Below are 24,162 nucleotides of genomic sequence, written 5' to 3'. Positions count from 1 at the left end.
TGGAACAAGAAGTCCAGCTTTTTTTGTGTGTTCTTACATTTAAAGAGATTTGTGTTTTTTTGTCTATGTTTGTTGATGTATTTTTTAATTATAATTAGTGCTGAGTCCTTTCACTTTTATGTGACAAGCCTTTTGGTTTTCCTTTCATCATCCTTTGCTTTTTGTCCTTGAGATTTTATGCTTTTTCGCTGTTGCCTTATTTCTTGTCTCCTGTTTCAAGTATCAATAGATTATAGTTCTTAATTCTTCATCCAAGTGATAAAGAAGATGATACATATTTTTAGCAAGACGAAACACACTTTATTTAGCAAAAAATGGTGAGTGTGTGTGGGGAGGCATGGCAGTACTGTGCAGGGGCTGAAGGTGAGAGGGTCAGGGGTATATGGCAGAGCTCTGATGTGACTCAGGATAGAGGAGCCAGATGTCAGTAGACTTGGAAGTGGGTGTTCTTTGGTAACTTTCCACCTGGTTTTCTAAAGGCTACATGAGGCTCAAGGGCCCTTGGACGTTCCAGAGGCCTGACCAGTAAGGAGGGACTCTTGCGGCCAGACTGAACAGCAGTCAGCCTTCACTTTGGCCCATAGCTCCAGATCAGCCTCCAAGATGGGGATGTCCAGGGTGGAAAAAGATCCAGAAACTGAAGCATCACCTCCTTGACTCCACCAGCAGCAGAGCCCAGAATAGAGTCTGAATTTCTTGGTTAGGTTATCAAATGAATTTAAAAAATACCCCCTCCCCGAAAAAGGAAAAAAAAATAAAGGTGAAAACAACCCCAAAGCTGTCTAAATCACTATTGTAATGTCTCCAGCTCAGGGGAATTAGGCTTTACTGTCAAAGGAGTTCCCACTACGCTACCAGAATTAGATATAATTCTTAGTGGGGTACGTGGAGGGACTCTGAGGGGTGACGGATATGGCCAAGTATCAGGCCATACCATTGTTTGAGCCCTGGGAACCCCTGAGGGGCAGGTACAGCATAGCAGCTGCCCCTCAGCTCAGCAACACAAGGCCAGAGGCTGCTTAGTCCAGGCAGAGAAAGGCCGCAGCTCCCACTTTTGGGCCTCAGACACCTGGGGGTTGTAGAAGTTCTGGATGGTGATGTGGGCTGGCAGCAGATGGGAATCAGGTGCAGGACCCCTGAGATGACAAAGGTGATCTCAGAGAAGAGCACCAGATGGGCCTTAGAGTCTTTGTCCTCCATGTAGGTGGTACAGTTGGCTCCAGTGAGAAAGACCAGCAAACCAAGCAGAGCCAACAGGAGGATGATCACAAGCAGTCTGCAAGTCCTGGGGCAGCACCAGCAGTGGATTGTATACCATGCACTGCATCTGACCTGTGCTCTGCACCGTGCAGGACATCTGCAGCTCCTCCCACATCACCTGGGCCACCACAATGATGTTACTGATGAAGGTAGTCACCTTGCACAGGGGCAGGGCATAGGACAGCAGAGCATTCACCCAGCTAGGCAGCGTTAGGATGATTCCCCAGGATTTGTAGACCAGTGGAAGCCACAGCAAAGTTGAGGTTGAGAGGAGCTGTGAAGGAGCCCACAGGGATTCGTAGGAGCCACTGAGTGTCTCCTTATAATATTTCTTTGAGGGATGTTGTATAGTGGTTAAGACTAGAAACTGAGGAGCCAGATTTCTTGGTTTCTAATTCGTGCCATGATACTAGTGTCTTTGGGCATTTTGTTCCTTAGTTTACTCATCTGTAAAATGGAGATAATAATAGACTTATTTGAAGGTAGAATTAAAAGAGTTTATGTGAAGTGCTAAAAATTCTTTTATCCATTCTGGGATAAATTTTTCAGTTTTTATCTTATTTCTTTATTTGTTCTGCTGAAGTATCTAATCCAGATCTGCTGGAGCTTTATGTTATTTTGTCTCTGGGCAGTTTTTCTTAATCTTCCTTCTTCATAACTTCCTGCTCTAGTTTCATGTATATAATTCTCTCTTGAATTATCCTGAGAACATCAACTAGAAATTTTATAAACACATTTTCTTCTATCTTATAGTAAATCTGTTTCAGAAGAAATTTGTTTTTTGTTTGTTTGTTTGTTCAGGTATCCATAATTTGAATTGAATCTTTATGGATGTGAAGTTTTTTTCTAGTTCATTTTTATAGTGGAAGGTTTCTGCTAGTCCAGAATTGGTCATAGCATAAGATAGAATTTCAGATGCATTATTATTATTTAAAGATCTCATTCATTTACTTGAGAGAGAGAGAGAGAGGGAGAGAGAGAAAAAATGAGTGGGGGAGGAGCAGACGGAGAGGGACAGACTCCACACTTAGTACAGAGCCCGATGTAGGGCTCAGTCCCATGATCCAGAGATCACGACCTGAGCCAAAATCAAGAGTTGGGTGCTTAACTGCTGAGCCACCCAGGTGCCCCAAATTTGCAATGTATTATAAGAGATGGATGTGGCTCACACTAAATCTTTAAATAAGTTGAAAGTAGGTGACACTGCTAATGCCCCTGTAATAACTGAGCCAGGATTCATAGTATCATAGAAAAGAACAATAAATGATAATCACTGATTATGTATTCAGCTTTTTTTAAAGTGCCAGGCAGTATGCTCAGTGCTTTTACATACATAACAACATTTAATTTTTCCCAAAAACTCTTAGGTAGATTATTATTTCTCCTGTTTTAAACTTGAAGTTTAGAGAGATTTACTTCCTAAGGTCATACAGTTTATAGATGGCGGAGGTAGGATTAAACCCAGTTGTGTGTGTGCCTGACTCTAGTGGTTGAGAGTTTAACAGTCAGGCTTTAATGGCCCCCATTGTCAATATTTATTAGAGCTTGAACTGTTGTAAGTAGGTTTAGTCTCTAACTCAGACACTACCCCATCTCACCCATGGCAGATAGTGGGAGATGTGTTTAGATCCCTCTTAGTGAAAGAATCCTTCAGTGTTCCACTTAATGTACTTATTTTCCTCCCTCCCTTCCTCCCTCCCTCCTTCCCTCCCTCCCTCCCTCCCTCCCTCCCTCCCTTCCTTCCTTCCTTCCTTCCTTCCTTCCTTCCTTCCTTCCTTCCCTTCTTCCTTTCCTTTCCTTTCCTTTCCTTTCCTTTCCTTTCCTTTCCTTTCCTTTCCTTTCCTTCTTTTGAGAAAGGGGGGGGTGCGGAGGGAGAGAATCCTAAGCAGGCTCCATGCCCAGTGTGGTGCCTTGATGCAGGGCTCCATTTCACAACCCTGAGATCATGACCTGAGCCAAAATCAAGAGTCGGATGCTCGACTACCTGAACCATGCAGGTGCTCCTCCACTTAATGTACTTTGAAAAACCACAGAATTTGTTCACTTCTTAATTTGGGTTATTCTCAGATAACCCCTCTGATGCACATAGATAATTCTCATTGCCATACTGCTTTATTACATGTTTCTTAAGCATGACACAGTACTGCTGATGTCTTAACTTTTAAAAAAAATCTGTTGTGGTCTATGTAGATATTCTTGGAGTTCTGGGCATGTGGTTGGCATCTTTTCTGGAGAGCAGAGAATCCCATTTTATATGAATGTGTTTTCATTGTTTGCCCTAATCCCCGTCACTTAATAATTGTTAGTTGAATGAATACTGTGTAAATTAAATTAGAAAAAGAGATTTTATAGTGTAAGTCCTTCAGGATGGGCATATTTAAACTGGTTGAAAATGCATATCACAATCAGCTAGGAACTTTTTTCACAACACAGATTCTTACTACGAGTAGTCCTTTTCCCCTTTTCTATCCATGATATTTGGGATTCCTTTGCCTAGCCTTCAGAACCACTGTTCTAAGGTGTTGAGTATAGTTGGAGACCATAAAATGATTGAATAGTTCTTGATAAATAAATGCTACTTTTCTTTAATATTTAGATGTTTGTGCTGCAATAATTAAAGTGTCTAAATCTATAGTATAAATGGTTTAGATCTTGTTTATAACATCTTTGTTTGTAAGACCATTTAAGAGTTCCATGAAGTAATAAACACATTATTGTCTAGTTCATTATGGAGTTATTTACTGTACTGAGCCAGTCCTGCAGTGACTTTGTAGAATGTGATATTACTTTGGTCTTTTAAAGTGGGAGAGACATAAAATAAATGACCCCTAGATTCAAAGACTTGACTTAAAGAGAGCAAATTTAAAATAGGTGAATTTTCACCTCTTGAAATCTGGTATAAATTTTATTAAGGTGATTCGTTTTGTTACATGAAAATAAATCTTTACAAAATGAAAATATTTGTAGTAATCAGAAAAAAAGTCTCATTTCCTTTTTGATCGGCAGGGTGCATTGTACTGTATTGGGAATTAATGGCATAAAAACTTCTCAGGTACCTACTTTAGTTTGTTTTAATTAAGAATTCGAGATTTTGTGGCAAGTAAGAGTAAGAAGCAAGAGAAAATCAAACTAAAATAGGTACTTGAGCTGTTTTTTTATAAGCTCTTATGTAGGTGGTAGCTAAAAATCTGATATTCCTAGAATGTGAAACACACGTATCACTTCTTACTCTTCGGCACATTAGCAGAATAAGCTGCATAAATAACAGTTTCTTTTCCTGATGGGAAAAATTTATACCTTTTTGCACTTAGTCCACTAAATTTTTATTTTTAGTTACTTGAATGTGAATAAAAAAAAAAAAAAAACCAAACAAACATTTATCTGTACATGAGCTAGATGGGTGGCTCTCAAAAAACTGTTTTTGACCATAAGCCCCATAGGCTAATATCATTTTACTAGAGCAGATTTAATCAGCTGGGGAAATTGTTGAAACTGCTTCCAGAGGTGATACAAATTATGTTTTGAAGGATTCAAATTTTGTATATCTAGTTTTTAAAAAAAATGTATTTGAGAGAGAGAGCGTGCATGCACATGATGATGGGGGGGGGTGAGGGGAGGAACAGAGAGAGGGAGAAGCAGATTCCCTGCTGAGCAGGAAGTCCCACATGGGGCTCCATCCCAGGACCCTGAGATCATGACCTGAGCTGAAGGCAGATGCTTAACCATCTGAGGCACCCAGGTGCCCCTGTATGTCTAGTTTATACTACCTTAGCACTTAGAAGATTTAAATTTTCTATGCCTTTAAAATTTTTTTGTATACTTGACCTTTCTGAGATTGAGATGATGTTTGTTTCCTGCTGTATTTGTTTTCTGGTCAAATTGATTCTTAATATTTCTGTTACTGTTCCTTCTAACTATGCTGCAGTGTTATTTTGTATGTAAAATTTTGGTCACATTTTCTTGTTCCTGTTGATTATATTTTGCATTTATATGAATGACCTTTATAGAATAAAGTATGGCGCCTTTTATCTTTCAAAAAGATGGAAAGTTTTTTTGGGTTGTCCCCATTCTGTTCCAGTCCTCCAAATATGAGGTCAGTGCAGCCATCACTTGCATGCCATTTTTACTTGACTCTGAAGGACGGCCTCACTTTGGTCATTCATTTTTGTTTTAATCTGCTCTTGTCATTGTGGAAGTTTATAGGAACTGTTCTTTAGTTGTGGCATGTACTTTATTTTTTCATCAGATATTTATTTGGGTGTCACATAATGTGCAAGATGCTAAAGGAAATATAGGCTTTGTTTTTATGTTTTTTTTTTTTAACTTTCTGTACTATTACTTTATTTTTTTCTTCTGTTTTGTCAAATTTTGAGCATATAAATACAAATTTCAAGCGTACAGAATCAGACTGAATGATATAAATATTCCTATGGTCTTTTACCAGCTTCAGCAGTTACCAGTGATGACCAGTCTAATTTCCTCTGTGCCCACCCAGATTTTATGAATCAAATCTCAGACATCATATTGTTTAATTTGTAAATATTTCACTATGTATTGCCAAAAGACAAGCACTCTCTCATAACAATACCACCATTTCATGCTCTCAAAAATATCAACATGATTTCTTAATATGATTGACTTGTCATTGTTTTTGTTTTCCTTGCATAAATGGAGAATTTGGTGAGGAGGTCTCTAACATTTTAGTTTACTATCTTCTTTTTAAAGTTTCCTCAGTATATCATAAACCTGTGGAAGTTCTATGTAATGTCAAGTGTATGCTGGTTATTTACCTAGTGAAAGACACTGTTACTGCTGTTATGATCCTTTATTTTTTTTTTTATTTTATTTATTTATTTTTATTTTTTTAATTTATTTTATTTTTTTTATTAATAATGATTTTTTATTATATTATGTTAGTCACCATACAGTACATCCCCAGTTTTCGATGTAAGGCTCGATGATTCATTAGTTGTGTATAACACCCAGTGCACCATGCAATATGTGCCCTCCTTACTACCCATCACCGGTCTATCCCATTCCCCCACCCCCCTCCCCTCTGTAGCCCTCAGTTTGTTTCTCATAGTCCATAGTCTCTCATGTTTCATTCCCCCTTCTGATTACCCCCCCTTTCTTTATCCCTTTCTTCCCCTACTGATCATTCTAGTTCTTATGTTCCATAGATGAGAGAAATCATATGATAGTTGTCTTTCTCTGCTTGACTTATTTCACTAAGCATTATCTCCTCCAGTGCCGTCCATGTTGTAGCAAATGTTGAGAACTCATTCTTTCTGATTGCTGAGTAATATTCCATTGTATATATGGACCACAACTTCTTAATCCAGTCACCTGTTGCAGGGCATCTCGGCTCCTTCCACGATTTAGCTATTGTGGACATTGCTGCTATGAACATTGGGGTGCATATGGCCCTTCTCTTCACTACGTCTGTATCTTTGGGGTAAACACCCAGTAGTGCAATGGCTGGATCATAGGGTAGCTCAATTTTTAACTTTTTAAGGGACCTCCACACGGTTTTCCAGAGTGGCTGTACCAACTTGCATTCCCACCAACAATGTAGGAGGGATCCCCTTTCTCCACATCCTCTCCAACAATTGTTGTTTCTTGCCTTGTCTATTTTTGCCATTCTAACTGGTGTAAGGTGGTATCTCAGTGTGGTTTTGATTTGAATTTCCTTGATGGCTAATGATTTTGAACATTTTTTCATGTGTCTGTTAGCCATTTGTAGGTCTTCATTGGAAAAGTGTCTGTTCATATCTTCTGCCCATTTTTTGATTTGTTTATTTGTTTCTCGTGTATTGAGTTTGAGAAGTTCTTTGTAGATCTTGGATACCAGTCCTTTGTCTGTAGTGTCATTTGCAAATATATTCTCCCATTCCGTGGGCTGCCTCTTAGTTTTTCTGACTGTTTCCTTGGATGTGCAGAAACTTTTAATCTTGATGAAGTCCCATAAATTCATTTTATCTTTTGTTTCTCTTGCCTTTGGGGATGTGTCATGAAAAAGGTTGCTTTGGCTGATGTTGTAGAGGTTGCTGCCTATGTTCTCCTCTAGAATTTTGATGGATTCCTGTCTCACATCGAGGTCTTTCATCCATTTGGAGTTTATTTTTGTGTATGGTGTGAGATAGTGGTCAAGTTTCATTCTTTTGCATGTAGCTGTCCAATTTTCCCAGCACCATTTATTGAAGAGACTGTCTTTTTCCCACCGGATGTTTTTTCCTGCTTTATCAAATATTAGTTGCCCAAAGAGCTGAGGGTCCATTTCTGGGCTCTCTATTCTGTTCCATTGGTCTATGTGTCTGTTTTTGTGCCAGTACCATGCTGTCTTTGTGATCACAGCTTTGTAGTACAGCTCGAAATCCGGCATTGTGATGCCCCCAGCTTTGTTTTTCCTGTTCAACAGTTCCTTGGAGATTCGGGGCCTTTTCTGGTTCCATACAAATTTAAGGACTATTTGTTCCAGTTCTTTGAAAAACGTTCTCGGTATTTTGATCGGGATAGCATTGAAAGTGTAGATTGCTCTGGGTAGCATGGACATTTTAACTATGTTAATTCTTCCGATCCATGAGCATGGAATATCTTTCCATCTTTTTACGTCTTCCTCAATGTCTTTTAAGAGTGATTTATAGTTTCTAGAATAAAGGTCCTTTACGTCTCTGGTTAAGTTAATTCCAAGGTAACGTATGGTTTTTGGTGCTATTGTAAATGGGATGGATTCCCTGATTTCTCTTTCTTCGTTCTCGTTATTCGTGTACAGAAATGCAACTGATTTCTGAGCATTTATTTTGTATCCCGCCACGTTACTGAATTGCTCTATAACTTCTAATAGTTTGGGAGTGGCTTCTTTTGGGTTTTCCATATAGAGTATCATGTCGTCTGCGAAGAGAGACATTTTGACTTCTTCTTTGCCGATTTGAATACCTTTGATCCCTTTTTGTTGTCTGATTTCTGTTGCAAGGACTTCTAGGACTATGTTGAATAATAGTGGCGAGAGTGGGCATCCTTGTCGTGTTCCTGATCTTAAGGGAAAGGCTTCCAGCTTTTCCCCATTGAGAATAATATTTGCTGTAGGCTTTTCATAGATGGCTTTTATGAGATTGAGAAATGTACCTTCTATTCCTACACTCTGAAGGGTTTTAATCAGGAAAGGATGCTGTATTTTGTCAAATGCTTTTTCGGCATCGATTGAGAGGATCATATGGTTCTTGAGTCTTTTCTTGTTGATATGATGTATCACGCTGATTGATTTGCGAATATTGAACCACGCTTGCATCCCAGGTATGAATCCCACCTGATCGTGGTGGATAATCCTTTTAATGAACTGTTGGATTCTATTAGCAAGTATCTTGTTGAGGATTTTGGCGTCCATATTCATTAGGGAAATCGGTCTGTAATTCTCCTTTTTGAGGGGGTCTTTGCCTGGTTTGGGGATCAAGGTAATATTGGCCTCATAGAATGAGTTTGGTAGCTTTCCTTCTGTTTCTATTTTTTGAAATAGCTTTAGGAGAATAGGTATTATTTCTTCTTTGAATGTTTGGTAGAATTCCCCAGGAAAACCGTCCGGGCCTGGAGTTTTGTTATTTGGAAGGTTGTTTATCACTGACTCAATTTCTTCATAATTAATTGGCCTGTTTAAGAAATCAATTTCTTCCTTTTTCAATCTTGGTAGTTTATAGGTTTCCAGGAAGGATTCCATCTCTTCCAGATTGCTTAGTTTATTGGCATATAGCTGTTGATAAAAATTTCTAATAATCCTTCCAATTTCAATGGTGTTCGTCGTGACCTCACCTTTTTCATTCATAATTTTAATAATCTGGGTCCTTTCTCTTTTCTTTTGGATAAGTCTTGCCAGTGGTCTGTCAATTTTATTGATTCTCTCCAAGAACCAGCTTCTAGTCCTGTTGATCTGCTCTACTGTACTTCTGGTTTCTGCTTGATTGATTTCAGCTTTAATTTTGGTCAACTGCTTCCTTGTGCGTGGATTAGGCCTGTCCCTCTGTTGCTGTTCCAGCTTCTTGAGGTGAGAATATAAAAACTGCATTTTAGATTTTTCTATTCTTTTGAGTGAGGCTTGGATGGTTATGTATTTCCCCCTTAGGACTGCCTTTGCAGTATCCCATAGGTTTTGGACTGTTGTATTTTCATTCTCATTGGTCTCCATAAATTGTTTAATTTGATTTTTGATTTCCTGGTTTATCGAGTCATTCCTGAGCAGGATGGTTCTTAGTCTCCAAGTGTTTGAGTTTCTTCCAAATTTTTCCTTGTGGTTGAGTTCCAATTTCAGAGCGTTGTGGTCTGAGAATATGCAGGGGATAATTTCAATCTTTTGGTATCGGCTGAGACCTGTTTTGTGTCCCAGAACATGGTCTATTCTTGAAAATGTTCCATGGGCATTAGAATAGAATGAGTATTCTTTGGTTCTGGGGTGTAGTGTTCTATATATATCTAAGAGGTCCAACTCGTCGAGTATGGCATTCAAAGCCTTTGATTCTTTGCTTAGTTTTTGCCAGGGTGTTCTGTCTATTTCTGAGAGTGGAGTGTTGAGGTCCCCTACTATTAATGTATTTTTATTTATATGTCTCTTTATTCTGGTTAAGAGTTGGCTTGTGTATCTTGCTGCTCCCCTGTTGGGGGCATATATATTTATAATTGTCATATCCACTTGTTGAATACTTCCTTTAAGAATAATATAGTGCCCTTCTGCATCTCTAACTATAGTCTGTAGTTTAAAATCCAATTTATCTGATATGAGAATTGCTACCCCAGCTTTCTTTTGAGGTCCATTTGCGTGAAAGATGGTACTCCATCCCCTTACTCTCAGTCTGAATGCATCTTTGGGTTTGAAATGAGTCTCTTGTAGACAGCAAATGGATGGGTCATTTCTTTTTATCCAATCTGCAACCCTGTGGCGTTTGAAACCAGAATTTAAACCATTAATGTTCAGGCTGAGTACTGAGAGATATGCTTTTAATTCTGCCATGTTGTCAGTAAAGTCTTTGTTTGTATTGGCTGTGACTTTCTGTTTTGTATCACTCTTGGGGCCTTTTTACTTTTATAGAACCCCCCGTAATACCTCCTGTAGGGCTGGTTTCGTGGTTACGAAATTGGCTAGTGACTGTCGATTCTGAAATGTCTTTATTTCTCCATCAATTCTGAATGACAGCCTTGCTGGATAAAGGATCCTTGGCTGCATGTTTTTCTCTGAAAGAGCTTTAAAAATGCTCCCCCAACCCTTTCTCTCATTCCAGGTCTGTGTAGACAGGTCTGATGTAATTCTGATGCCTTTGCCTTGGTACGTGAGAAATTTCTTTGCCCTGGCCGCTTTCAATACTGTTTCCTTGGATCTCATATTTGCGAAATGCACTATGACGTGACGTGGTGTAGGTCTGTCATGGTTGAGCTTGGGAGGGGTCCTCTCTGCCTCTTGGACACGAATTTTTGTTTCCCTTGCTAGATTAGGGAAGTTTTCAGCTACAATTTGTTCAAATATCTCTTCTAGACCTCTGTTTTTCTCCACCCCCTCAGGGATGCCGATGATTCTAACATTGGATCGTTTCGTTGAGTCAGTAATCTCCCGTAGCCAACATTCGTGGGCGTGGATTTTTTTAAGACCATCTTCTATTTTTATTTTTTCCTCTATTAACCCATCCTCCAATTCACTAACCCTTTCCTCCGCTTCCGTGACCCTGGCCGTCAGAGCCTCTAGTTTTGCCTGCATTTGGCTCATAGAATTTTTAATTTCTGTCAAATTTGCTCTCATTTCCGCCCTTAGGGATTGTATATTCTCAGTAATATTTTCCTGAATACTTTTTTCAAGTCTACTCATTATCTTGACCATTGTTACTCTGAATTCCATTTCTGATAATTTGGTTACATCCATATCCGTTACTTTTGTGGCAGAGGCCACTGACTCACTGTCTTTTCTTTGCTGGGGGGGGCTTCTCCTTCTTGTCATTCTGATGAAGAGAGGTTGCGGGGTTTCCAGAGCCCAAAATTATTGACTGGGTCTCAGGCCGTGCCCCTTGTTTTATAGGGATCTTAGAGATGTGGGCTTCTTCTTTAAAGATTTTATTTATTTACTTATCTGAGAGAGGGAGACAGACAGTCAGCAAGAACGAAACAGAAGCAGGGAAGCGAGAGAGGAAGAAGCAGGCTCCCAGCGGAGGAGCCCGATGAGGGACTCCTTTCCGGAACGCTGGGATCACGCCCTAAGCCGGAGACAGGAGCTCAATGACGGCGCCACCCAGGCGCCTCCGATTTTGGGCTTCTTGATTTTTCAGCCTGCCTTCTGTGTTCTGGGGTAGGGGCCTGCTGCGCCGATACTCAGGCAACCCTGTTTGGTTAGAGTCTCCGTGTCCCCTGCGAGGGAGGATGGGGATGGGCACTCTCTGAGCCGGTATTTCCAGGCTTTTGTTCTCTGGCGGCTTTCCCTGGCGGCCGGCTATGCCTCTTCTGAGGGTCAGAGCAGCAGAGGCTGCATTGTCGCAGAACAGAGGGATTGCGGCCCGTTCTCCACTGATGTTCTGGCCACTTTAACTCTGTTACTGTTGGTGCTGCTCAACCCTGCAGCGTCCCGGGATGTGCGCACCAACTCCGCGACCCTGCCCTCACTTCCAGGGCCCGCGCGTCTCTGACCTTTGTGTTTCCAATGCTGCCAGCCGCCAGGCGCCAGCCGCCGCGCGCGCTCCCGGGTCTCCCGGTCTCAGTCTATGTCTGGTGAGCACACCTCGATTCCGGAGTTTCGGGAGAAGCCTGGTGGCGCGCGCACCCGGTTCAGGGTCTCAGTCTGCTGTTTCGCGGGTGCCGACCGCGAGTCCGCCCGCTCCCCCGTGCAGGTGGCCCGCCAGCCGCCAGCCGCCCCGCGCGCGCTCCGGGAGCTCCCGGTCTCAGTCTGGATCCTGTGAGCACTCCGGGATTCCAGTGTTCCGGGAGATGCCTGGTGGCGCGCGCGTTCACGGCTCACCGGTCTCAGTCCGCTCTCTCGCGGGTGCCCTCTGTGTGTCCGCCCGCTCCCCTGTGCAGGTGGCTGCCGCTTCCCGGCGCCCCTGTTATGATCCTTTAGAGTCAAAGTTCTGATCAGGCTGTGGGGTACTAGATGGCTCCTTGAGTTTTAGTAACTTTGAATTTACTCAGTCTTGGATAGTCACTTGTTCATTTATTCAGCAAATATTTATCTGTCTGCCATATGCCAGGCATTCTTCTAGGTGCTTGGGTTATATCAGTGAATAAAGCAATTATCCTTACTTTTGAAGAAGTTACACTCTACTGGGAGAAACAGACAAACAGTAAATATGACACAAAAGTAAATTAGATTGTATGTTAGAAAATAAGTTTTCTGGGAAAGAAAGTAAGTAGATCAGGATAAATGGGGATTGGAAATTGGTGGTGGGGAAGTTGTATTAGATAAGGCAATCAGGAGTAGCTTTCTGAGGAGGACGAGATTTGAACGAAGATATGAACAGGGAAGTAAACATGTTAGCAGACATCTGGGAGAAGAGTGTTCTGTTTTGCAATAGCCAGAGCACATGTGCCAGGGTTGTTTGAGAGAAAGCAGATAGCAAGGAAATTGTTTTAGATGGAATTGAGTCTACAAGGGGGAGAATTATAGGAGATAAGTCACAAAGGTAAGGTAAGATGGGGTGGGGGAAGTAGTGAGGCGGGGCGTTTGTAGTACAAGCATATAATGGCTTTGAAGGTCACTTGGCTTTTTTTTTTTTTTTTAATGATTTTTTATTATATTATGTTAGTCACCATACAGTACATCCCTGGTTTCTGATGTAAAGCTCGATGATTCATTAGTTGCGTATAACACCCAGTGCACCATGAAATACGTGCCCTCCTTACTACCCATCACCGGTCTATCCCATTCCCCCACCCCCCTCCCCTCTGAGGCCCTCAGTTTGTTTCTCATAGTCCATAGTCTCTCATGTTTCATTCCCCCTTCTGATTACCCCCACTTTTTTTATCCCTTTCTTCCCCTACCGATCATCCTAGTTCTTATGTTCCATAGATGAGAGAAATCACATGATGTCTTTCTCTGCTTGACTTATTTCACTTAGCATTATCTCCTCCAGTGCAGTCCATGTTGCAGCAAATGTTGAGAATTCGTTCTTTCTGATAGTTGAGTAATATTCCATTGTATATATGGACCACAACTTCTTTTTTTTTTTTTTTTAAGATTTTATTTATTTATTCGACAGATAGAGACAGCCAGCGAGAGAGGGAACACAAGCAGGGGGAGTGGGAGAGGAAGAAGCAGGCTCATAGCGGAGGAGCCTGATGTGGGGCTCGATCCCATAACGCCGGGATCACGCCCTGAGCCGAAGGCCGACGCTTAACTGCTGTGCCACCCAGGCACCCCTGGACCACAACTTCTTAATCCAGTCATCTGTTGAAGGGCATCTCGGCTCCTTCCACAATTTAGCTATTGTGGACATTGCTGCTATGAACATTGGGGTGCATATGGCCCTTCTCTTCACTACGTCTGTATCTTTGGGGTGAACACCCAGTAGTGAAATGGCTGGGTCATAGGGTAGCTCAATTTTTAACTTTTTAAGGGACCTCCACACTGTTTTCCAGAGTGGCTGTACCAACTTGCATTCCCACCAACAATGTAGGAGGGATCCCCTTTCTCCACATCCTCTCCAACAATTGTTGTTTCTTGCCTTGTCTATTTTTGCCATTCTAACTGGCGTAAGGTGGTATCTCAGTGTGGTTTTGATTTGAATTTCCCTGATGGCTAATGGTTTTGAACATTTTTTCATGTGTCTGTTAGCCATTTGTATGTCTTCATTGGAAAAGTGTCTGTTCATATCTTCTGCCCATTTTTTGATTTGTTTATTTGTTTCTCGTGTATTGAGTTTGAGAAGTTCTTTGTACATCTTGGATACCAGTCCTTTATCTGTAGTGTCATTTGCAAATATATTCTCCCATTCTGTGGGCTGCCTCTTAGTTTTTTTGACTGTTTCCTTGGCTGTGCAGAAGCTTTTTATCTTGATGAAGTCCCATAAGTTCATTTTATCTTTTGTTTCTCTTGCCCTTGGGGATGTGTCATGAAAAAGGTTGCTTTGGCCGATGTCGTAGAGGTTGCCGCCTATGTTCTCCTCTAGAATTTTGATGGATTCCTGTCTCACATCGAGGTCTTTCATCCATTTGGAGTTTATCTTTGTGTATGGTGTGAGATAGTGATCAAGTTTCATTCTTTTGCATGTAGCTGTCCAGTTTTCCCAGTACCACTTATTGAAGAGACTGTCTTTTTCCCCACTGGATGTTTTTTCCTGCTTTATCAAATATTAGTTGCCCAAAGAGCCGAGGGTCCATTTCTGGGCTCTCTATTCTGTTCCATTGGTCTATGTGTCTGTTTTTGTGCCAGTACCATGCTGTCTTTGTGATCACAGCTTTGTAGTACAGCTCGAAATCCGGCATTGTGATGCCCCCAGCTTTGTTTTTCCTTTTCAACAGTTCCTTGGAGATTCGGGGCCTTTTCTGGTTCCATACAAATTTAAGGACTATTTGTTCCAGTTCTTTGAAAAATGTCCTCGGTATTTTGATCGGGATAGCATTGAAAGTGTAGATTGCTCTGGGTAGCATGGACATTTTAACTATGTTAATTCTTCCGATCCATGAGCATGGAATATTTTTCCATCTTTTTATGTCTTCCTCAATGTCTTTCAAGAGTGATTTATAGTTTCTAGAATATAGGTCCTTTACGTCTCTGGTTAAGTTAATTCCAAGGTAATGTATGGTTTTTGGTGCTATTGTTAATGGGATGGATTCCCTAATTTCTCTTTCTTCGGTCTCGTTATTCGTGTATAGAAATGCAACTGATTTCTGAGCATTGATTTTGTATCCTGCCACATTACTGAATTGCTCTATAACTTCTAATAGTTTGGGAGTGGCTTCTTTTGGGTTTTCCATATAGAGTATCATGTCGTCTGCGAAGAGAGACATTTTGACTTCTCTGCCGATTTGGATACCTTTGATCCCTTTTTGTTGTCTGATTGCTGTTGCAAGGACTTCTAGTACTATGTTGAATGATAGTGGCGAGAGTGGGCATCCTTGTCGAGTTCCTGATCTTAAGGGAAAGGCTTCCAGCTTTTCCCCATTGAGAATAATATTTGCTGTAGGCTTTTCATAGATGGCTTTTATGAGATTGAGAAATGTACCCTCTATTCCTACACTCTGAAGGGTTTTAATCAGGAAAGGATGCTTTATTTTGTCAAATGCTTTTTCTGCATCAGTTGAGAGGATCATATGGTTCCTGAGTCTTTTCTTGTTGATAATGATGTATCACGCTGATCGATTTGCGAATGTTGAACCACGCTTGCATCCCAGGTATGAATCCCACTTGGTCATGATGGATAATCCTTTTAATGTACTGTTGGATTCTATTAGCAAGGATCTTGTTGAGGATTTTGGCGTCCATATTCATTAGGGAAATCGGTCTGTAATTCTCCTTTTTGATGGGGTCTTTGCCTGGTTTGGGGATCAAGGTAATATTAGCCTCATAGAATGAGTTTGGTAGCTTTCCTTCTGTTTCTATTTTTTGAAATAGCTTTAGGAGAATAGGTATTATTTCTTCTTTGAATGTTTGGTAGAATTCCCCAGGAAAACCGTCCGGGCCTGGAGTTTTGTTATTTGGAAGGTTGTTTATCACTGACTCAATCTCTTCATAATTAATTGGCCTGTTTAAGAAATCAATTTCTTCCTTTTTCAGTCTTGGTAGTTTATAGGTTTCCAGGAAGGCCTCCATCTCTTCCAGATTGCTTAGTTTTTTGGCATATAGCTGTTGATAATAGTTTCTAATAATCCTTCTAATTTCATTGGTGTTGGTCGGAAGGTCACTTGGCTTTTATTATGAGTAAGGTGGGAGAGCCGTTGGAGAGTTTTGATCAGAGGACTGGCAAGAGCTAAATTAAGAGGATCATTCTGGCCGCTTTTGAAAATCAACCATAGGGGAGCAAGTACAGAAGTGGAGAGTAGTTTCAGAGGCTTTTAGAATAATCTAGGTAAGGGATGATGATGGGTAGGATTGGGACTTGGTAGTGGCAGTGGAGGTGGTCAGAAATGGATGATTTCTGAATGTAATTTGAAGGTAGAGCCAAAGTAATTTACTGACAGTGTAGGTGTAAGGTGAGAGAGTGGAGAGAGTTAGTTTGAGGAAGGAGAAAAAGAGAACAAGAGGAGTAGGATGACTGATATATTTGGTCAGAGTTAGAAGGATTGAGTTGTCAACTGAGATGAGAAAACCTACAGGAAGGTAGTGTGGAGTGAGGGGTAGGTTGGTAGGGGAAAGGTTGGAAGTATGATTTTTGAATATGTTGAGTTTGAAATGTCTCTTAGATATCCAGTTGGAGAAGACTGTAACTATGCTTGTCAAATAATAAGTGTTCAGCATCAGCAACAACAGTGAATGCTTGTTAAAAAATTAACTGGATTCTGTATGAGTGGTATTAGAGCATGGGGCTCTAATATTCCTCTCTCTGCCTTCAGTATGCAGCAAGTCTTTTGTGGCTTATGACCCAGGATTCAAAGGCATGACAAATATCAAGACGTGCAAATTCAGCAACACAAGAAACTGTCAAATATTGGATTTCTGATGGCTTGATTTTATCACACTTTCCCCATTTGAAACATCAGAAAGCATTTAAAAACATCGCTCAGTAGGTGGGATATTCACTAGAAATGGTTATGGGGTCATTGAATAATTTGTTCTTCTGATTATATAAAGTACCTTTGGGTTTTGCTGCCTTGTTAAAGTAGAAAAATCTAGTACTAGAACAGTTTTTACTTCAGATTGTTTTCCCAATTAACAGTGACTCAGTTTATAGTTTCAGCTTAGCAAGACCCTCTTTCCCTTTGCTTTTTGTAGATACACAGCATATAATTTCATAGAAACTACCTATGAAATTTTAGGTACATTATAATATTTCCTAAATATTAACTTCTTCAGATTATTCTGTGCCTTTGTGTTTGTTTTTGTTTAATTTGTGCAACACAATTTGGAAGTACTGGTTTTAGTATTTCAAAACTTTTTTTCATATTGCTTAACTTTTCTCATAAGCATCCTGCTGAATCATTTTACTGAAAAGATTAGAGAGTAGTCTGAAGTATAGTATCTCTTCTTTATTACAAATTCTCCAAATCAGGGGTACCTGGGTGGCTCAGTCAGTTAAGTGTTTGACTTCGGCTCAGGTCATGATCTCAGGGTCCTGGGATAGAGCCCCCTACCCTGCATAAGGCTTCCCTTAGCAGGGAGTCTGCTTGTCCCTTTCCCTCTGCCCCTCCCCTGGCTCGTGCATTCTCTCTCTCTCTCTCTCTCAAACAAATTTTAAAAAATTCTACCAAATCAAGGAAAAATGCCTTTTCTGAAACCTACTTAATTTGAGGGATTTTCAAGAACTCTGATTCTTTTATGTGGCTCACTAATTCTGCAGAACTAGGCAGAGATAAAGCATAACACATACAAACATGTACACTATATGCCAAGAAGCTTTTGGGGTTTATGTATTTAAATTTCTTCTGATGGGTTAAATGGTGTTAAGTCAGGCATATCTCACAAACATTCAGTATTATACTAAACACAGAGAGCTCTGTGCTTCAAAGACGGAAGTCAGATCTTTGCCTGTAGACTTAATAGGAAAAGAAAAACAATTAAAAAAATCATTCGACTTCTTTTCTTTAGCTGTGTTGGTGCAGTGACTGGGGTGCCCCTCACTGCTGATCTTGTGCAGATTGAATAGTTGCAGAAGGTAATTATGAAATCTTAGTCTTTTTAGGAACCTTGTCTGGTTGCCAAGTTTATGAAGTTTTGGATGCCACCTTGAGTCTTTATGCTAGACCCAGCAAATTGGTAATTCATTTCCTCTGGTAACTAAGTGCCAGTTATGTGAAGATACATAGTAAACGTGAATTCACTACTCTCCCCTCTTAATTCCGCTTGGTGTTGTATTTTGGTATACTTTCATAGAGAGTATTATGTGAGAGCAGAAGAGAAATTGATTGGAATCAAAATGTTTGTAATAGTGTAATAATTACCAGTCCTTGGAAAGGTAATATGCTAGTAAACAGATTTCTCAACTGAGGATTTCTAGATTCTCCCTCTGGCTCTGTAACTTGTTAGAGAAATTGTTTAATTTCTCTGTGCCATAGCTTTGGTGATAAATGATATGTAGAAGCGATTAGAGATCTTGGAGATAACTAGTCCAACCCCTTATTTTTCAGATAAAGAAACCTGTGTGTTCATAGAACTGAGACACCTTTCTCATGGACACACTGGCCAGAAAGAAATGTGGTATGTGCTTTATGCAACATCGTGCAACATACCAACCGTTAGATGGTGACCCAGAGATCACAAAACTTCGGTTTTATTATACCATGGGGAGCTAGAACTATAAAGTGGACACTTTAGTGATGATCTCTTCTGTCATGTGATGGATTTTTTTCCCCCTTGAACATATGCCTGTACCTGCTGGGCACAAAGCCTATTTTTATTCTTAAGCCAAGTTTATGGAAGTCTGAATTGTATAGCTGTCAGAACTTAGTTTTCCAGGCAGTAAGTGACTATGATAAAATGTGTATAATTTTATCAACCTTACTCTTGAATAGATTGCATATATAATTATGACAGAAAAACCAAGAGAAAAATCTCGAGTTAATGAATCCTCATTAAAAAAATTGAGAATATTTTCAAAGTATTTTTCATTTATATTATTGCCTAGGAGATATTGCTGAGTAGGGTTTTCTAAACTACAATATAATGCGTGGGTCAAGGTTTTATAAATTGAGTATATCTAGAATTGAGTATTAGCATTAGAAGGTTAGCCTATTGAAGTACATTTTAATTCAGTAGAATATAAAAATTGTAGAAATCACTAGACTTTTTAGGTAATAGTTGAAGAACCATATCAATATCTCCTTGAGAGATAGATTTGTTAGTTGCAGTGTTAGCTATTTCTGATTTTTATTTAGTCTAAAGATAGCATAATAATACTGAAGACATTTAAAGTTTGTTTATTTATTAAGTAATCTCTACACCCAGTGTGGGCTTGAACTCACAACCCCGAGATTGAGTCCTGTGCTCTTCTGACTAAGCCAGCCAGGTGACCCTGCTGAAGACATTTAAAAATAGGCAATGAGGGGCGCCTGGGTGGCACAGCGGTTAAGCGCCTGCCTTCGGCTCAGGGCGTGATCCCGGCCTTACGGGATCGAGCCCCACATCAGGCTCCTCCGCTATGAGCCTGCTTCTTCCTCTCCCACTCCCCCTGCTTGTGTTCCCTCTCTCGCTGGCTGTCTCTATCTCTTCAAATAAATAAATAAAATCTTAAAAAAAAAAAAAGGCAGTGAAATAGTCAGCCATCGCTGTGGTAATGCTATCTAACAATGCCGAAATGTTTGATGGCTTACAACAACAAACTTTTAGTTTTTTAACTCATGGTTCTGTCGGTCTGTGAGGGAGACTCCTTTCTGTGGATTGGTTTCAGGTCTTTGTCATGAGTTGCATTTTGGGTCTTGGCTTCCTGGACCCTCATCTTATGACAGATGGCAGAAGCTCAAGAGACCAAGCCAAAAAACTCAAGACATTTAAAAGTCTTTGCCCAAGTTTTGTTTATTATTATTTCATTGACCAAAGCAAATTACATGGCTAAGCCCCAGATTATTTGGACAGGGGGGTATTTTGCTCCACTTACTCTAGTGAGAGGTAGAACAATAATCACATGATAAGGGGCCTAAATGTACAATTCTGTAATAGGGAGGGAGTAGAAAATTGGTAACAAGAATCTGATCTACAGCAGTCAGCTACAAATCTTACCATCCTAATACAGTTTTTTGTTTGTTTATTTATAGCAAGTGTTATTCAACATAAAAGTATTCAGTAATTGTGAGGCAAGCAATATTTGCATATTTGTTCCTTTTCTACTCTGTCATTACAGCTTATGAGTTTTTTATTTTTATTTTTAATTGAGGTATAGTTGACATGTAATAGTTATAGGTGTACAACATAGTGATTCAGTAATTATATACATTATGAAATGCTCACCACAGAAGTGTAGTTACCATGTGTCACTGTATAGACTTATTTTGGTATTATTGATCATATTCCCTATGCTGTACTTTTCATCCCCATGACTTTTTAATTTTATTTAATTTTGTTTTATTTTTTATTTATTTTTTAAGATTTATTTATTAGAGAGACAGTGCCTGCACATGCAGGGGAGAGAGGCAGAGAGGGAGGGTGTGGGACAGGGAGAGAGAATCTTGAGCAGACTCCATATTGAGCACAGAGCCTTTCGTAGGGCTCGATCCCAAGACCTTGAGGTCATGACCTGAGCTGAAACCAAGGGTCAGATGCTTAACTGACTGAGCCACCCAGGTGCCCCATGACTTATTTGTAACTGGAAATTTGTACCTCATAAGCTCCCTCTATCTTCTCTACCTGCCTCTCATCTGGCAAACACTAGTTCTCTATGAGTCTCTTTCTCTTGTTGTTTGTTCGTTCATTGGCTTTTAGATTCCATATGTAAGTGAAATCACATGGTATTTGACTGACTTCATTTAGCATAATATCCTCTGAGTCCACCCATGGTGTCTCAAATGGCAAGGTCTCATTCTTTTTTTCTGGCTGAATAATATTCCATTGTGTATATAACTACATCTTCTTTATCCATTCGTCTACTGATGGACACTTAGGTTGCTTCCATATCTTGGCTATTGTAAATAATGCTGCAGTAAATATAGGGGTACATATACCTTTTTGAATTAGTATTTTCATTTCCAATGGGTAAATACCCAGAAGTGGAATTACTAGACCTTATGGTACTTCTAGTTTTAGTTTTTTGAGGAATCTCCATACTGTTTTCCACAGTGGCTGCACCAACTTCCATTTCCACCAGTAGTGCATCAGAGTTTTCTCTACATCCTTGCTAACACTTATTATTTCTTGTCTTTTTGATACTAGGCCTTCTGACTGGTGTGAGGTGGTATCTCTTTGTAGGTTTTGATTTACATTTCCTTGATGGTCAGTGATGTTGATCATCTTTTCATGTGTCTGTTGGCCATCTGTATGTCTTATTTGGAAAAATGTGCTTTCAGGTACTTGCCTATATTTTACTGGATTTGTTTTTGTTTGTTTGTTTTAGTTTGTTTGAATTATATGAGTTCTTTTATATTTTGCTTATTAACCCCATATCAGATACATCACTTGCAAATATCCTCTTTCATCCAGTAGTTGCCTTTTCTTTTTCTATCTTTCTCCTCCTCCTCCTCCTTTTTTGCCTTTTCATTTTGTTGATGGTTTCCTTTGCTGTGTAAAAGCTTTTTAGTTTGATTTAATCCCAATTATTTATTTTTGTACTTGTTCCCCTTGAGGAGACATATCCAGAAAAATATTGCTAAGGTTGATGTACAAGAAACTACTGCGTATGTTTTCTTTTAGGAGTTTTATGGTTTCAGGTCTCACATTTAGGTCTTTAATCCATTTTGAGTTACTTTTCTCTTTCACTGCATATTGGCCTTCTTCATATGGGGAAAAACATGGCCACCAACAATTCCTAGTTTAATTCTTGAAAGTTTCTGCTGTAGGAGACAGCTGTCATGATGAAGTCTCTGGTCATCAGTCAAAAATCTTAGGAATTGGGTTAATTGGTCTAATTAGTTTGTATTAGGGTCCGTTTGGCCATGGTGTTGAGGTTTCTAAAAGCCATGAGTTTTGAACAGGGGGAAGGCATTCTCAGAAAAAAAAGTTTCGAGATTATTGTTAGACAAATAAAAATAGATACTCATTAAAGTACTGTGCATTACTAAGGCCCTTTTGTGCCCTTTTCAGGGGCAGGGACATACTTGCATACATCTATTCATGTTGGTGTGGCTCTTGCCTGAGAACTGGAATAGTGGATGGACTGTTTAGTAAATAGAGGCTCTGGTGATTTCTTTTTTTTTCCCCCCAAGACTGTCTTGTTTTCTCAAGGCACAGAAGAATTGTAGTTGGTAAATGTTCCAAATTATTCACGTCCATTTTCTTCTTGTAAATTAAGAATATTTCCTGTTTCCACTGTTGTAATGGTCTACTATAGTCATCTGAATTCTCATGCCTTGCAGCCTGTCTTGTCCAATTTTGAGTCACACTCATATTTTCAGTGTTCTATTTTAGTTCAAGAGCCACTTGAAAATGAATAGGTGCAAACACATAATCTAAAAGCAAGAAGCTGGCTAACCACATTTGGCACAAAAAGAAATTGGACCATGTGCAACCATGATTTTATACTTTTGAATGTGTTCAGTTATTTTGGGAAGAAGATAGCTTCCAGTTAGACTTTGCTCAATGTTGTTATACTGTTTCTAGTATATGTGAAAATTGTAGTTTTAGGCATCCAAGTGAGGTGTTAATTTAAGATATATTGCTCATTTGACAAAAATGATGTGGCATTAAAGAATTAAAAGCCATTTCACTTGGTAGAATTGGCAGAATTGCTATAGGTGTGGGGGATATGTGTGTTTAAGTGGTTCAATTTAATAAAAAATACAGAGCTCCTTTGGGCTCAGAGAAGGGGAAAAGGGGATGAATAGAAAAAATATACATCACATTTTCTGTAGGACCAGTAAGTTTCCTGCCCCTTATTCTCTATACCTTTAAAATGCCTAATGAATGAAAATGTGTATGCCTACACTATAGTTCCCAGTGTTTTTTTTTTTTCTTTTTTTGTGCCTGAGGAGACATAAAAATTTTTTGTCAGACTTTATATTCTTACTTTTGGATTATAATAAGGATAGCCTTTTAACTAAATGCTTTTTTAAAAAAGATTTTATTTATTTATTTGAGAGAGAGAGTATGAGAGAGAAGAGATAACGAGCAGTGGGGAGAGGTAGAGGGAGAAGCAGACTCCTTGCTGAGCAGGAAGCCCGATGAGAGACTTGATCCCAGGACTCTGGGATGACCTGAACCAAAGATAGATGCTTAACCGACTGAGCCACCCAGGCACCCTAACTAAATGCTTTTAAAAGTTGTTTTGTTTTGTTCATTTCTCTTCACATGCTGAGTTGAAATGGATGTTGTTAGTCTTGAAGACACAGAACAGTGAGCTCCGTATTATTTAAAAGACCCCTGCAGGGCTGCCTGGGTGGCTTAGCTGATCAATTAAGCATCTGCCTTTGGCTCAGGTCACGAGCCCAGGATTTTAGGATCGAGCCTGAGTCTGCCTCCCTGCTCAGTGGGGAGTCTTCTTCCTCTCCCTCACCCCTCCTCCTGCTCACGTGCTCTCTCTGCCCTCCAGTTCCATTCCTGTTGATGTAAATGGTAAGCATTCATTCTTTCTGATGGCTGAGTAATATTCCATTGTGTGTGTGTGTGTATATATGTATACATGCCACATCTTCTTTATCCATTCATCTATTGATGGACATCTAGGCTCTTTCTGCAGTTTGGCTGTTGTGGACATTGCTGCTATAAACACTGGGGCGCAGGTGGCCCTTTGGATCAATACATTTATATCTTTGGGGGCGCCTGGGTGGCACAGCGGTTAAGCGTCTGCCTTCGGCTCAGGGCGTGATCCCGGCGTTATGGGTTGTAAGGTATCTCTATTTTTAACTTTTTGAGGAATCTCCATACTGTTTTCCAGAGCGGCTGTACCAGCTTGCATTCCCACCAACAGTGTAAGAGGGTTCCCCTTTCTCTGCATCCTTGTTAACATTTGTTGTTTCCTGTCTTATTAATTTTAGTCCTTCTGACTGATATGAGGTGGTATCTCATTGTGGTTTTGATCTGTATTTCCCTCATGGCGAGTGATGTTGACCATTTTTCATGTGTCTGTTGGCCATTTGTATGTCTTCTTTGGAGAAATGTCTGTTAATGTTTTTTGCTCATTTCTTGACTGGATTATTTGTTTTTTGGGT

At 39.9% G+C, this 24,162-nt stretch overlaps 1 protein-coding gene and 1 pseudogene across 2 annotated transcripts in view; one reads left to right on the top strand and one right to left on the bottom strand.

Moving 5' to 3' along the window:
- RABGAP1L (RAB GTPase activating protein 1 like) overlaps nt 1-24,162 on the top strand; it is a 716,315-nt gene that overhangs the window by 39,705 nt on the left and 652,448 nt on the right. The gene's annotated exons all lie outside the window — the stretch shown is intronic.
- LOC123801357 (claudin-6-like) lies at nt 861-2,862 on the bottom strand (annotated as a pseudogene).

The sequence above is a fragment of the Ursus americanus genome, chromosome 2 (genome assembly GCF_024610735.1).
Source record: "Ursus americanus isolate L20-20 chromosome 2, mUrsAme1.1.p, whole genome shotgun sequence".
Taxonomy (NCBI): domain Eukaryota; kingdom Metazoa; phylum Chordata; class Mammalia; order Carnivora; family Ursidae; genus Ursus; species Ursus americanus.
Note: the sequence above shows the minus strand (reverse complement) of the source record. Positions and strands in the feature narration are given on the sequence as shown.